We start from the raw sequence: 14,025 nt of genomic DNA, 5'->3' as shown, positions 1-14,025 counted from the left end.
ACGAGTTTTGATTCAATAAAACCAGCTGGATAATGGCACACAGGGTTGATCAATTTTGATTTAATTCGATAATCTTATTGATTTAATTAAATATCATTTATCAGCAAAATGTTCAGAGCGATTAAATCTTGCGAGTAGGTGTATTTTTGTTCTCGCTCGCTCTCTCTCTCTCTCTCTCTCTCTCTTTCTCTCTTGCTCTCTTTCTTTCTCTGTCGCTCGCTATCTCTTTTACTCCCTCGCGCTGCTCTCTTACTCAATTTCTTTCTCTCTCTCTCTCTCTCTCTCTCTCTCTCTCTCTCTGTCGTTCGCTTTCTCTTTTACTCCCTCGCTCTGCTCTCTTACTTAATTTCTCTCTCCCACTCTCTCTCTCTCTGTCTCTCTGTCTGTCTCTCTCTCTCTCTCTTTCTCTCTTTCTCAATTTCTCTCTCTATCTCTATCTCTCTTTCTGTCTCTCTCTCTCTCTCTCTCTCTTGCTCTCTTTCTCTCTCTGTCGCTCGCTTTCTCTTTTACTCCCTCGCTCTGCTCTCTTATTCAATTTCTCTCTCTCTCTCTCTCTCTATCTATCTCTCTCTCTCTCTCTCTTGCTCTCTTGCTCTCTTGCTTTATTTCGCTCTCTGTCGCTCGTTCTCTCTTTTACTCTTACTCACTTTCTCTCTATCTATCTATCTATCTCACTCATTCACTCTCTCTCTCTCTCTCTCTCTCTCTCTCTCTCTCTCTCTCTCTGTCTCTAACATTTTTTAAAAATGATTATTTTAGAAATCATACAGCCTTTAAATAAAATACACCTACCTTCACTACAAGCGTTATCTCCTAAGGATAACAAGGGTGTTGCCACGAATAATTGAATTTTAATTTATTTTTATAGAAGTGATATGATTGTTAGGTAAATGTGGTGAGAACATTCTAAGATTATAACCAACAGTCAGAATCTATAATCTCTGAATCTCATCGCACCCTCTACCCTCCGAATGGATAAAACGAAGGAAATGGAGTTGGTAGAAAAAGTGGCCTTTTTTTGTGTTCTGAGGACCACCCGTGGAAGGGCGAGCTCTCTCGCGAGAAGGCGGTCGCTATTCACAAAAGGCAATCTATTTCGTCTATGTCATATGTAATTGATTTGTACGAGTTGTAATAACGGGGTTGTACATGCGTCAAGATTGCCGGTCACCCCGGTCCTTGATTGGATTTCGACTCATTAGCAGTCTGCCTCCTACTCCTTTCAAAACCCACAATCTCGAGATAATTTAATTAAAACCTGTCCAAAGAGTTTGGTTTATTATATGACAAACACTTGGGCTTGGTCCTAATAAATCGCCACGGTTGAAAAAGATTGGGTTATAAAATTAATTTTACTGTTTTAGCTATAAGTATTACTGATACTGTATGGATTCTCGTATATTAATGTCATTCAGCTTTATGTGTCTGTCTCAACAGATTACTTGTCATCTTGGAATTAAAAATCAACTCTTCTAATAAATTGTTTTAGGGCAAGTACACTTTTATTGGGCTGGTGCAAAAATAATGCAGGCTTGGAAAAGGCAGCCAAAACTATTTTTATTTTTTACAGGCTTTGCCTACGTATAATAAGCACTTTTATCCAACTGACGTGAAAAAGTTTATTTCGACTCACAATAACGTCTTGGAACTTAAGAAATGGGTAAAAAAGTGGAAGTCTGGAGGCGTCAGATCGGTGAATATGGACTGTCGGTAAGGATACCTTAGTCCTTGAATTTCCCCGGGTTGGCGTTGCAACTTGTGGCCTGGCGTTATCGTGAAGAAGAATCTGCCCCTTACGGTTTACCAATGCTGGACAAAGACATGCAGTTTCCCGTGCATTTTGTCAATATTTCTCTGCTGTGATTGTTTCACCATAATTCAGCAAATTATAGTGAACAACTTCAGCAGTACACCACCAAACAATCACTACTTTTTAGGTACAGATTTGGTTTCGGGAAGTGTTTTGGCGCTTCATCTTTGTCCAGCCACTGACCTGTTCCTCTCAAGTTCTGACAGAATCCATTTCTCCTCACGTGATGATTCGATCGAGAAATGTATCATTTTGGTGTAGCAACAGATTGCAAATTTCATAGCGTCGATTTCTTTTGCGTGCGATATCCACTTGTCGAGCTTCTTTGCTCTACCTATTTGCTCCAGATGGCTAACAACGGTTGAACAACATTAATATCTTCCGTAATTTCCTTTTTTGTCTTACGTGAATTTTCTTCAATCAACATTTTCAGTTGGCCGTCGTTCACAACGGCCTACTGCGATCTTCTCTGTCTTCGCCATCGAAATCTCCAAGACGAAATGTCTGAACCCATGGCTGCCCTGTGCATTCGCTAATGCTTCCCTCCCCCAAACGTTATTGGTGTGACGCGCGGTTTGGGCCGCACTTCGCCCAATTTTAAATTCGTTCAAATAAATTTGACGAAAATCTAGTTTGGACATAAATAATTGTGCAGGTCCTCACTCTTATAAAATTCATAAACTAAAATGTTTTTTTATATGAAAGATAACAGTTAAAAGTATTTATTATAATCCATAAATAAAAGACTTGAAGCTTTAGCTTTGTTTACATGACAAGCATCTTCGAAAATAAGACAAATTTTCAAAACTTTAATTTTGCACCAACCCAGATAGAAATTTCAATATATTTCATAGTGGCAATGTTAGATTTAGATTTCATGATAAATCCTAGAGGGAAAATAAAAGAGAATCTCCACGATTAGGGTAGATACCGTCAGGCTAGAAGTGAACGAGTCCATTATGTGAGGATAAGAGATAGAAAGAAGTGTGAGATCCTAGAAAAGAGTTTCAAAAGGTTGGAATCCCTAAAAAAGCGTTCTTCGCTCCACAGTGAATTGATTGAATACCCATCAACCCCTGTTCCAAATGGTCTGGTTTGCATGAAATTACTGTTTATTTAAATTAAAAAAGTTGTAATTCCTTGTTTTAAAATTTGAAAAGGAAATTTGATTTATTTTAATTGTTATTTTCTTGTGTAATTAATAAATTGTTTTAAAACTTGAATTAAATTTTATTATACAAAGGCATCTGATCAGTTTGTATTCAGGTTCGATCAAGACCTCTTGGGCTCTGTTCGTAATAAGCAGGATTCAGAGTTGGGCCCTTCTCGTTGAATCAAGAAGAAATCGTAATTTAAAACATGATTCTGTAAAATCAAGTGATAAATATTTTCCAAAAATATGTGTTTCTATTTCGAAATGTATTTTTTTTTAGCTGTTGAGTATAACCCCCACCCTTAGGTAATCAATAATGATGTAACTAGTCAATTAGTTTGGTTCAACCCTCGATCACTCAATTGTATTATTTTGTATATTTTTTATTTAATTATATTTTGTATTTTTCCGAAAAATATGTGTTTCTATTTCGAAATGTATTTTTTTTTACTGATGAGTGTAACCATCCTAGGGTAATCAATAATGATGCGACTGGTCAATTTGTTTGACTGGTTCAACCCTCGATCACTCAATTGTACTTTTTTGTATTTTGTATATATTTTGTATTTTTTCCAAAAATATGTCTCTATTTCGAAATGTATTTTTTTTTAGCTGTTGAGTATAACTCCCCCCCGTTAGGTAATCAATAATGATATGACTGGTCAATTTGTTTGGCTAGTTCAACCCTCGATCACTCAATTGTACTTTTTTTGTATTTTGTACATATTTTGTATTTTTTCCAAAAATATGTCTCTATTTCGAAATGTATTTTTTTTTACTGATGAGTGTAACCATCCTAGGGTAATCAATAATGATACGACTGGTCAATTCGGTTGGCTAGTTCAACCCTCGATCACTCAATTGTATTATTTTGTATATTTTTTATTTAATTATATTTTGTATTTTTAAAAAAAAATATGTGTTTCTATTTCTAAATGTATTTTCTTTAGCTGTTGAGTATAACCCCCACCCTTAGGTAATCAATAATGATGTAACTAGTCAATTAGTTTGGTTCAACCCTCGATCACTCAATTGTACTTTTTTGTATTTTGTATATATTTTGTATTTTTTCCAAAAATATGTCTCTATTTCGAAATGTATTTTTTTTACTGATGAGTGTAACCATCCTAGGGTAATCAATAATGATGCGACTGGTCAATTTGGTTGGCTAGTTCAACCCTCGATCACTCAATTGTATTATTTTGTATATTTTTTATTTAATTATATTTTGTATTTTACCGAAAAGTATGTGTTTCTATTTCTAAATGTATTTTTTAGCTGTTGAGTATAACTCCCCCCCGTTAGGTAATCAATAATGATATGACTGGTCAATTCGGTTGGCTAGTTCAACCCTCGATCACTCAATTGTATTATTTTGTATATTTTTTATTTAATTATATTTTGTATTTTTCCGAAAAATATGTGTTTCTGTAAAATGTATTTTTTTTAGCTGTTGAATATAACCCCCACCCTTAGGTAATCAATAATGATATGACTGGTCAATTCGTTTGGCTAGTTCAACCCTCTATCACTCAATTGTATTTTTGGTATTTTGCATATATTTTGTATTTTTGCCAAAAATATGTGTCTCTATTTCGAAATGTATTTTTTTTACTGATGAGTATAACCATCCTTAGGTAATCAATAATGATATGAATAGTCAATTCGTTTGGCTAGTTCAACCCTCGATTACTCAATTTTATCCACCTGATTGTTTAAAATCCCCGAAGTGAAGAAAAATTGCTCAAAATTACCCGCAGTTGTGCCTGTTTACGAACAATCGCTCGACTTTGAATGCGGGAATCCTATTCGAAGAAGCCGTGACATCGGATTGGTCCTAGTCCTCGGTTTTATTTATCCGCAAGGTTCCATTTCACGGACGGATTGGATCGAATCGCGTGCCTGGGCCACACACCGCCACGGCATGAGTAATCCCGTGTTATTTTCACCGTGCTGAATTAAATGCGACCGTGTTTAAAGATCATCGTGAAAACAGTTTAGCCACCATGCCTGATTACCTCGTTAGCCGGGCCACTTTGGCCCTCGGAGCCCTGGATTTTTTTGCCCAGTGCCATTCTCCTTAATCCGATCTGCCTGCTATAAAAAGAAACGCCTTTTTATTAGGAATGAACCCGATTTCAGACAGTGCAACCGTTACGTTGCAGATGCGGACAGTTTTATGCTAATGGAACTTTGAATTTACTGTGCTGCACTTTCATGTTTTTATTTTCCTCTTGGACCGTGATACTTTCCCAAAATGGCCAATTATACCAATAAAAAACAGCTTTTTTTCACTTTATGCTAAAACAGACTCATCGTTCTGCTTCCTAATGATCGACTTTGTAAACTGTTGGCACTTTGATGGGTTCTGATTATCCTTAACCGTTATTTTCGGACTCATTTAGCAATTTATTACCTTATAATCAATAATGGTGTTTATAATTAAAGTGTCAAAAATTGCTTAGGACCGAAACAATTTAAAAAAGAAAAACCTGCACTACATTTTTGAACAAATTTTGAAGCTTGATCCTTTTCGATTTGACGAAATTTGAAACGCCACCCTATATAAAGACAAAGGGTCGAAATAAATGTATCGATAACGGATTACATATATTTAAAATAATAACGCGGATATGTTAAGTATCTGAGCATAAAAGGTGACAAAATACCTGAAATACAAAATATAAATCCTTAAGTTTTAATTTCAACTTTTCAAGATGTTTCGATTCGACAAAATTTGACCACCCCTATTATGTTTTGTAAAGACAATGTCACAAATTGCGACGCTTGGATTGAAGATGAGGATTCATTCTGCAATCCAATAAATTAAATATTAACTTTATTTTCAAAGCCACATAGACATTGGTTTGGTTTCGACGAGAGGTTTCGATAACGAACAACGCATATTTAAAGTAAAGTTCTAATATGTTAAGTATCGAAACTTAAAAAAAAAACATAAAACCTACAACTTGAATTTTTATTTAAAGGGTGGTGGCCGCAACAGTTTAGACACGGCGTTCAACACTATAAGGTAAAGGTCCAGGGTTCGAATCCAGTGGCCCTGCATTCGAACCCGACATAATTACATATGTTTTTTTTTTTTTCAAAAACACCGGCCCGCAGAGAGTTCATATGACCTCTAATTAAAAAAAATTGATTTAACTACTAACTTACTTCAATTCCGAATTTTGATATTACTCAGTTCAGAAAAGGAGAGAAAAATCTAATTTAAAAAACATAAAATTCAATGATACAAATTATTCTTGCATGAAACATACTCAGCGAAACGAACCTCCTTAAAAATGAAATCTGATGGAAATTCTTGATCTGTCTTTTCGAAATGAATACATTTTTATGCATTTTCTCTTTGATATTATGTCTTACGTAATTTTGAGGCCGATCTGAAAGTCATCAATAAAACAGGCAGATTAAAGATTTCATCTTAAAATTTCATTGGATTTTAACTATAAGCATTACTTAACTATAACTATATATAACCCTTCTGTGGTTTAGAAATACACACTATCAACGAGCACCTCAGACAGAAGGATGAAAAGAACCTCCTAACAAACTTTGGAAGGAAAAAGTTAACAGACTGTATTAAAGGAAGCAGGGAAAAACAGGATTCTTAAAAGGACGCTGCAAATTATTGGACATCTGAAGAAGATTGGCATAACCCAACACGGCACGTGCAGATTCTGCAAAGGAACAGAGAAAACACCAATGCACCTACTAACCAACTTTGGTGCTACACTTGCCCGCGGGAGGAAGTGTTTTGGGACGTTCTACATAACCGTAGAAGAGTAAATCTATTCAACAACTGAACGCAGGTCTACTAATCAAGTTCCGTGATGAACTAGGACTTACCGGTGTGCTTTCAGTACAGAAAAGGGAATATAATAGCTCTTAAAGGGCGCAGTATAATACGCACTCCGACTAATACATCTACCTATATATAGTAGTTGGTATATAATACATTAAAGAGTGGACTTCCCGTTACACAATCCTTTGGATTCTAGAAGTACAAGCGAAAGTAGGCGGACCCAAGGGGACGATTAAATCAGTACATTCGATTTCTAGACAAACAAGTGAAAAATAAGAAGTTTAATATTTTAGAATCAGTTTTATTTTACTTTTTATTACTTAGCTGCAACTACTTTAATATTTTTTATTCTCAGTAGAACAAGTTTAAAGTTTAATAAGTGTTACGCCTGTTTTCTTATCTTTCGTTCTCTTGCACGAAAGATTTTTTTCAGTTGGACTTGCGGCAAAATATAAAAGTTTTAATTAATAATAAGTTTGAAATAATTTTGTTTTTGGTGTCTGCTAACGGGATGGTTTGTTTATCTTTCATTTCAACGGGACTTGTTTTTTTAAAGTGCCAGCCGTTTTCTCTGCCAGAAAGAACTTGTTTATCGAGATACAGGCTTTTGCAGTTTATCGATTTACATAATAATAATTTTAAACTATTTTGAATGTTAAACATTTCTAATATATGAGCGTGTTATGATTGAATAAAACTTAAACAATTTTTTTTCAATCTCATGTCACAAACATGTCTGTTTTGTAATTGATCAAAAGTAGAAAATATATACTACATTTTATTACGGCGTACAAAGTCCTGAAGAAATTATGGCAGCATTGATTAGTAAAACAAGAATGTCTTGTATTTCTGATGTAAGGGTTTTTACATATTACTATTATTACAGAAATACTTTGAGTATATAAAAAAATATATTTTGCATTGTATAAATTCACTTTTCCACATCCAAAATGTAATTGTTATATGTAAACAATGTTTGTAAATCCCAGGCTCTGAAGATGATCTCAATAAAGATTGAAACGTTGGCACGATAAAGAAAATGTTTTTCTGAAACCTACATCACACCAGATCGCATCTCACGATTTCTAAATAAATATTACACAGGTTTACATGATTTTCTAAGATTAGGAAGGAGGGTGTTTTTTCCCATAAATTTTACACGCTGATTTCAGAAATGAACTCAGTTTTTTGATAGGAAGTACAGTTTTCTCACAAATCACGCAAAAAAAACATCAAACAACCCTTTGTGGACACTCAAAAAATACTCGTACCTCCATTGCACATTAAACTGGGACTCATGAAACAGTCTGTAACAGCCTTATATCAAGAGAGTGTTTGCTTTAAATACCTGGCTACGAAATTTCCTGCGATCACTGTCGAAAAAATAAAAGCAGGGATTTTCATTGGTCCTCAGATCAATCAGCTCTTCGGGATGAAGGGTTTAGAAAAACTATGTCAATGAAAGAAAAACTCGAATGGAATGGATTTAAAACAAATCGTCGAAAACCTTTTGGGAAATTTTAAACATGCAGATTTCAAAAATATGGTGAGCAATATGCTGAAGAGCTTTCAAGAAATATGAGCGTGAAAGTACATTTTCTACACTAGACGCGTAGACTATTTCCCCTAGAATCTTGGTGACTTCAACGAGGAGCATGGTGAAAGGTTCCACCAGGATATAAGAGAAATGGAAAGGAGATACCAGGAAACTGGAATTCGAGCATGATGGCAGAATACTGTTGGATGCTGAAGCGAGACTGCAAGGACGAAGAGTCAATACGGAAAACTAAGAAAAGAAATTCAATTAATTAAGGTTTTTAGTTGAGATAAAAAAGTCAGTGTCACGAGCGGGATTCGAACCCACGATTTTCGGCCAGATACGCCGCTGCTCTCCCACTTGAGCTATCGTGAGCTCGATCCACTCGGACACTAACTTCCCATCTCAACCCTACCTTTTTGAATTTTCCCTCCTTTTTGCCATTTTTCAAATGTCGTGTAATCTATTTGATTCTCGGCGATAAATGAAATTGCCACGGAGAGCTTTAGTGAAGTATACTTCATTTCAACTTATTAAATTCACTAATGTGTGGTGATTAGTGACCGTTAATCGACATTTATTTAGAAATCGTGAGATGCGGTCTGGTATGATGTAGGTTTCAGAAAAACATTTTCTTTATCGTGCCAACGTTTCGATCTTTATTGAGATCATCTTCAGGGTCTGGGATTAACAAACATTGTTTACATTTAACAAATACATTTAGGATGTGAAAAAGTGAATTTATAAAATGCAAAATATATTTTTTATATATTCAATCAAAGTAAAGAAAATGTTTTTCTGAAACCTACATCATACCAGACCGCATCTCACGATTTCTAAATAAATAAATTCACTAATATTCGTGGTCCGCCTGACCAATTGATATCTTTCAATTAATTAAGGTTTTTAGTTGAGATAAAAAAGTCAGTGTCACGAGCGGGATACGAACCCATGACCTTCGGCTAGATACGCTGCTACTCTACCACTTGAGCTATCGTGACTTCGATCCACTCGGACACTAACTTCCCATCTAAACCCACCTTTTGTATTTTCCCTCCTTTTTGCCATTTTTCATCTCAACTAAAAACCTTAATTAATTGAAATATATTAATTGATCAAGCGTACCACGAAAACTAGTGAATTTAAGAAAAGAAAATTCACAAACTAACCTAGAAATGAAATTGGTTACTTTATATATGATTGTAAAAATGTATTTAGTTTACTTACATAGTAATAAAAAGTTTATAAAGTGTTTCATCTCTCAATAAATTAATCTAAATTATGGTTTCTTGTTGATTCAGGTAATAAAATTTGCTATTATATTGAATTTGATTTGTCAAAAATCCTGACGTGGTAGAAAAAATTGAAATCATTTTCAGAATCACCTGATGCGATGAAATCATCGCTCAAAAAAGTTTCATTTGCATATTGATGTTATTCACAGTAAATTCAATTCTTAATTTCATTATGCTTGAAACTTTAAGTTTAATTGTAAATAGATGTTCATATTTTCTAATCTTGAAAATTATTGATAGGAGTTTCAAAGTCCTGATGAAGGAACCGAGTGTTTTCTTCCAAATCGGCTATATTTATCCCTAGCATGAAATAAAAAATAATATTTTTATTATCTTATTGACAATTTACGTCTGGTGTGATAAAATTCTGTTAATTTAAATGGTAGCTATATATTTCAAAAGGTCTTTCTAAATGCGTTTTTCTTCCCCAGTTAACCGGGAATACCGAAGTCCAACCGATATTGTTAGCCGGGCAGGTGTGGGAGCAGGGCTCGTCAAATCCGGGCACCGTATCAAATCCGGGAAGGAGGGTCGTCTTCAGAATCCAGCTCGGCCGAGGAGAATCGGGATCCCCATTGTCTACCGTCACACATGCTCACCTTCGAGAAACGAGATTTCACACGGGCCCATTCTCAAAAATCGGGGATGTACATCGATTTCACAGGTTAACCTGTTTCGAATTTCCATGTTTATTTTATGGGGCTTTGAAGGGCTTCAAATTTGGCGAGGAAGAGACGCACGCCCGTTAAATTTCTTCTATTCACGGGTCGTCGGTTCAAATTTAAACAGGAGTTCGATCGTTTTTATTTGACATGCATATAAATTGAACGTAGAGAAAACGAAAGCATTAAAGATATGATAATTTTATGACCTTTTTAACCTGAAAGCCATCCCTGTGTAGTTCATTACCTGACACAATGCTTCTCGATTACTAAGTTTAAAATTAAATTGAAATGTGTTCTATTTTATAAATAACCTAAAAGACAAGAAGAAAATTATAATACAATAGAAAAATAAACAAGAGCTCTTTATTTTCCATTACAAATCTCCTTTCATTTTGGCCCTCACGGTGCTCCGAAATAAATTGACCAATAAAAACGGCGAAAGCGGGCAATTTTAAAATTAATCTTCTACATATCGATTTCTTGAAACAATTAAATGAAAAATATACAATCTTTAATTTGTCAAACAGCTACCGAAGCATTCACAAAATATTACAGACTGGTATGTAATATAACGTAGTTATGTAAGTTAAAATTGACTGGTTTGGTAAATTTTTATTTTGTCTGACAGCACTATGTTAATCAGTGATTTAAATCTAAAGTCTTGAAACTAAACATTCTAAATACCTAATTATAATTTCTGTTGGATTTTATAAGAAAACATTGTTTTCTTCATGTGTTTTTCTTAGTCATTAATTCACTAGTTTTCGTGGACCGCTTGACCGATTAATATCTTCCAATTAATTAAGGTTTTTAGTTGAGATAAAAAAGTCAGTGCCACGAGCGGGATTCGAACCCACGACCTTAGGTTTGATAAGCCGCTACTCTACCAAAGTTAGTGTCCGAGCGGACCGAAGTCCACGATAGCTCAAGTGGTAGAGTAGTAGCGTATCAAGCCGAAGGTCGTGGGTTCGAATCCCGCTCGTGACACTGACTTTTTTATCTCAACTAAAAACCTTAATTAATTGAATGATATTAATTGGTCAAGCGGGCCACGAAAAATAGTGAATTTATTGTATAACATTTTATTAATATAATTTTTTTGAAATATTTGCCAGTATATTTTTGTGCCATTTCATTTCGCATTGTCTATTCTATCTTACTATAAGTTTTCATCACTTCCATTAGCTTTATTTTCTTTTTTTAATTATAACTGACTACGTTGTAGTGTTTCATGTTTGCTGATTTTTTAATCAAGAAGTAGTTTAAAAGTTTTATACAGCTTAACAATATTTGACTTAACCATTGGACCTGCTTGTATTTTGTGATATACAAGACCCTGAATTGTTGGGAATTATAATATTTTTTTCTTTTTTGGCCAACTACTTGATGTCAAAGTAACTGATTACTGATTTACATAAGCACAATTCCACAGGGTCTGTCAACAGCTAAATAATTTCTGCACAATTTTATTGCCTCTTCAGAAAGAACATTACAATGCCTGTGATATACATGTTATTAATTTATAAAATTTTAAAAAATCGTTAGAAGAGGTTCATTTACGTACCTATTTATTTTTATATATAAAAATTGAGGAAGGAATATTTGTATGTAATATCATTGACATAGAATCTGTAAGTTTCAAGTAATGATTTGATTGATGTTCTTTGTAGAGCACTGAGGAAGGCAATACATTTATCGAAATCTTGACATAAGTGGGAAAAGAGCATTTATTGAAAAACCATATTCCTAATCCCCATCATTATAATTGTGTTTGATCAATCTGACAAACTCAGAAATATAATATGCGCAATAAAACAACCCTCTTCCTCTCAAATCGTAACACGAGTCCAAATACTCAATGCCGTGCTCAAGCACAATTCTCATTTCGGGTGACATTCCTATACTCTCCTTATAGAGAGCCGAAAAAATTAGGAAGCAAGAAAAGAAAACCCTTCAAATACGTAATTTAGCATCCAGAAATAAATCTCAGTGATTATCAAATTATTTAAAAATTGAGAATTCAACTTAATTACTAGACAAATAAGAAATGGTTTTTAATTATATTTAAAAAAATGAACAACAAATTTTCATTTTCGCAATCTACACGTCCGGACACATACGTTTTTAGTTTGGCCCAAAAAAGTGTCCGTGTGTCAGCCTATCTTGGCCTCGTCTAAATCGGGCGAGGATAAAAAAAAGTAACAAAAATGAAAATTTGTTGTTCATTTTTTTTAATATAATTAAAAACCATTTCTTATTTGTCTAGTAATTAAGTTGAATACTCAATTTTTTAAATAATTTGATAATCACTGTGATTTATTTCAGGATGCTAAATTAATAAATATAAATTATTGTTAGTAATTGGAAAGTTACTTGATTTCTTTTTAACTGCCCATAATTTCTCAATGATGGTCATTAATTCAAATAATTTAATGTACATTAAATTATCTGTTGTAAAAGGGTAATTTTTGATAAATTTTTTTCCACGTTAATTGTTAACTTATTACTTCGTGTGTTGCCTATCCATGATTGTTTCTTAACCGGTGTATGATTGGTCAACGTAATTTTGATAAAACGTTCAAATGTTCTAATTTTAACACAATATCAGCTATATATTTGTCATAAATCGATCGACTGGTGTGGAAGGAAAATGTAGCAACTCGTCCAACTTTATTTAAGTCATAAATATTTACAGAGGAAGAATGCCACTGCCAAGCAAACTCTAATGTACGTCGTTAATCCGTTCCATTTCAAGAATTTCAGACTGGCCATGAATTGAGTGGGTGGCTAGATTGGGTGTCGAGAAGTACAGAGGCAAAGGGCACAATGGGTGCAGGTAGCGAGGATCCTTCCTGAAATAACAAACCGCGTCCGAGGCGTATCCTTGCATTCACGACGTCCCTCCTTTTTACCATTGTCGGTCACCCCCTAGGATGCCTCTTCCATCAGCTAAAATAAACACATTCCTCACAACGCCGGCGACGAGGCAGATGTATCCGTGGATAAATAAACTCGAGGGGAAATGGCAATAAATAGATAAATACTTTGTAACATAAATACAACTCTGAAACCATTTCCACATGCTAAACTATTATCAGTTTTGTTGTAATTAATGTAAACTGAACTGACTTTTGTATATATAATTGCAATATTCAAAACAGCATTTTCAGTATTCATAACGTCTGCAGTTCTCGTCTTTATAGACTTAATTGGTTAATTATTCAGATTTTACGTCGAAGGTCATAAATAGAGATTAAACAACACCAAAATTTAAGTGTTACTTGTGATTCTGAAATTTGGAAAAGAGACAAGATAAATATAAGCTTGACTTCTCCGACCTTTTTTTATTATAAAAGGCTATAATAGAAGAGCGCACACAGTAGGAGGTCAATTTTGACCGAGGGCAGACAAACCATAATCAATCGTTAATGTGGACAGGACAAAACCATGGTATTTGGATTGATCTTTCACTATTTTTATATTTTTATTTATTGGTCATTTTCTGTCAACCAAGGTATGACAACCACCCAAGTGGATAATGAAGATATCAACATTATCGCATAATTTTCCTGTAACTAAAAAGCAAATGTTAGGATAGAAGGCTGCACATCAAAATCAAGCGAGGTCAGACAGGGGTGCATCCTACCGCCACTATTAGTTAACATGTACTTCGAAAACATGTTTAGCTCTTGAAGATGTGGAGGGGGTGTAAAGGTATCACAATAAATATTGTAATATCCGA

This window comes from Cimex lectularius, unplaced genomic scaffold, assembly GCF_000648675.2.
Source record: "Cimex lectularius strain Harlan isolate CLEC.00 unplaced genomic scaffold, Clec_2.1 scaffold43, whole genome shotgun sequence".
Taxonomy (NCBI): Eukaryota; Metazoa; Arthropoda; class Insecta; order Hemiptera; family Cimicidae; genus Cimex; species Cimex lectularius.
The sequence above is the reverse complement of the archived record's forward strand: the minus strand, read 5'-3'. Positions refer to the sequence as shown.